This window comes from Hylobates moloch, unplaced genomic scaffold (assembly GCF_009828535.3).
Source record: "Hylobates moloch isolate HMO894 unplaced genomic scaffold, HMol_V3 SCAFFOLD_31, whole genome shotgun sequence".
Lineage (NCBI taxonomy): Eukaryota > Metazoa > Chordata > Mammalia > Primates > Hylobatidae > Hylobates > Hylobates moloch.
The window spans coordinates 3,681,742-3,684,898 of NW_026652306.1; positions in this window are offsets into that span (position 1 = coordinate 3,681,742).

A 3,157-nucleotide genomic window follows, 5' to 3' on the forward strand; every position below is an offset into this window, starting at 1 on the left:
ATATACATGTATTTATAGATATATTTATATATGGCTATATACATACTCATATATATTCATATATATGTACTTATATAGAGAGACCTTTAATTTTTATCACTATTTCCCTATATTTAATATGTATTTTTTCCTTACTGCTTTTGAGATTATTTCTTAATCTTTAGGTCTCAAATTTAATTATAATGTGATTAGGTGGTGTTTTCTTTTTAATTAACATTCTTGGCATTTGTTTCACTCTTAAAATCTTTGGGTTACTGTAAATTACCAAATTTGAAAAATTTTCAGGAAATAATTCTTCCAATAGTTTTATGCATAATTTTTTCTCTCTTCTTTTTCTGGAACTCAGATAGAAATATGTGAATATAAGCTGCTCTCCCATTACAGGAAAGAAAATTCCTTTCCCAGTGATTTTTTAAAGGAAAAAAATTATAAAGATGAAATTCATATACCATATAAATCATGCATTTAAAGTGTATAATTCAATGTTTTATAATGTATTCACAGAGTTGTGCTATAATCAGCATAGTCCATTTTAGAACATTTTTGTCATTCCCAAAATAAACCTTGTAGTCTTCACCTTACAACCTTCCCATTGTCTCTAGCCCTAGGCAACCACTCATCTACTTTCTGTCTCTATAGATTTGCTTATTATGGACATTGCATATACATGGGATCACACTAATGTTGTCTTTTGTCACTGGCTTCTTTCACTGCACTAAGTGAAATATTATACTTAATGTTTCAAAAATTGACCCAGGTTGTATCATCTATCAGTACTTCATTCCTTTTTGTGACTGAATAATACTTCATAGGATAATGGTCATCCATTTATCAGTTGATAGGTCTTTGGGTTGTTCCCATATTTTGACCCTTTTGCTCCTTGACTTTTAATGTAAAAAGAAAAAGGGAAATCCTTAAATAGGACTTTCCCATGAGACTTACAGAAATGTTAAACCCAGAGAAAACATCAATTAGGATCAAACTGGGAATTTTGAAATACTGTTCTTTATTCTACTTACAAATTATCCTTCTATGATATAAATTTATTAAAGCAGAGATTTTTAAATGTGTGGTTTATTTTCTATCTCTAGAGTAGGTGGTCAGTTATCTATAGAATTAACAAATGAATATATTTTCTGCCTCCAATACCAGGGAATAGTCCTCACTTAAAAATTTCCTTGGGGCCGGGCGTGGTGGCTCACACTTGTAATCCCAGCACTTTGGAAGGCCAAAGCAGGTGTATCACCTGATGTCAGGAGTTCAAGACCAGCCTGGGCAACATGGTGAAACCCCGTCTCTACTAAAATACAAAAAATCAGCTGGGTGTGACTGTGTGTGCCTGTAGTCCCAGCTACTTGGGAGGCTAAGGCAGGAGAGTTGCTTGAACTCGGGAGGCGGGGGTTCCAGTGAGCTGAGACCATGCCACGGCACTCCAGCCTGGGTGACAGAGTGAGATTCCATCACACACACAAAAAAAAAAATTATCTGGGTGTGGTGGGGGGGCCTATAATCCCAGATACTTACTCAGGAGGCTGAGGCAGAAGAATTGCTTGAACCCAGGAGGCAGAGGTTGCAGTGAGCCGAGATTGCACCATTGTACTCCAGCCTGGGCAACAAGAGTGAAACTCCATCTCAAAAAAAAAAAAAAAATTTCTTTGTGTAAACAATATTTTTCTCACACTTTTTGTTGTGTGAGACAGGTTATTTCCATGATTTATTCCATACTGAAGGGCAGAATATGTCTACTGTTAGTTTTTTTAGAGACTATTCCAAGCGCTTGTTGTAGCCATCAAAGAGGGTCCTAAATTTTATCTGAAGAATGTCTAACATGATACTTAATAGTCATTATTTAAGGCCTCAATTTGGGAATCTAGTAATTAGTCTCATAATGAATTACATTATCTTCATCTCTTTATTTCATGCATATTCAACCAAACATTTGTTCAACACATATGACTTTGCTGATGACTTTGCCAATAAATGAATTTACTGGCAGCAAAGTAAATGCAAAAAGAAAAAAGAAAAATATAGCCACACTACTTTTCAGTTCCTTTTGAGACATGTTCTTACTTTGTTGCCCAGGCTGGGGTACAGTGGCATGATCATGGCTTACTGCAGCCTCAAACTCCTATGCTCCATCAATCTTCCTGCCTTGGCCTCCCAAAGTGCTGGGGTTATACACATAAGCCAACATGCCCTGAACCTTGCAGCTATTCTAATCAATGTGTAGTTTATATTTATGCCCTTTGAATCTGAGCTGCCCTGGTGATTTCCTTTGAATGACAAAATTTAGAAATGATGGAAGAATTTGAAGCCTTGACCTTAGGAAGCCTTGCATATTCCACTCTTGCTGTCATTGTGGACCTATTTGCCATTTGAGTAAGCTTGGGCTGACCTACAGGAGGCAGAAATAAACTATCAAAGAAGAGACTCCTTGAGACCAATGAGCCATGAGACAACCTGGCAGCTGACCACGTTTCACATGAGTCTTGCCAAAACCAGTGGAAAACTTAACCTAGATAAATGTGGCCCAACATGTAGACTTACAGAATAGTGACATAAATAAATAATATTTTAAGCTACAAGTTTTTGGTTAAGTGGTTAAAGCAGAAAGGTAACTAATGTCATTGTATAGTGGCCAAAAAGCCATGTATATCAATAATCAAATAGTTAAAATGAAAGTATCAAAAGTCTAGAAAAATGCAGAAATACAGCTGAGAAAATTTTTAATCTTAGCTTTTTTTGAACTTCTACTTGTTGAATGTAGTGGTAATCTCTTTCATATTTTCATCATGAATTGTTATACATGAATACATGCCACAAAAGTGTTCTATCAGGCAGTCACTTTTTCCATTATTTTAGCTTTTTCTGGCCTTTTTATGATCATCTGTGAAATCAACTGTGACTTTGAGAAAGTTGTTGGCAGTTGTAAATTTATTTATTGAAAAGTAGAAATAAGACTTCTACAAGAGTAAAATGAAAATGTATCAACTCAATCAGAAAAAAAAATATTAGATTAAAGAACTTTTCTCAGTAAAAATAACTCATTTTTTTCAGACATTTGAAATTGAAAAAACAAAATCTATAGGCAACCACATTGTTAATAATGAAGTGTTTGATATCCAGCAGCAATTATGGTCAGCCTTCATACAAGTAC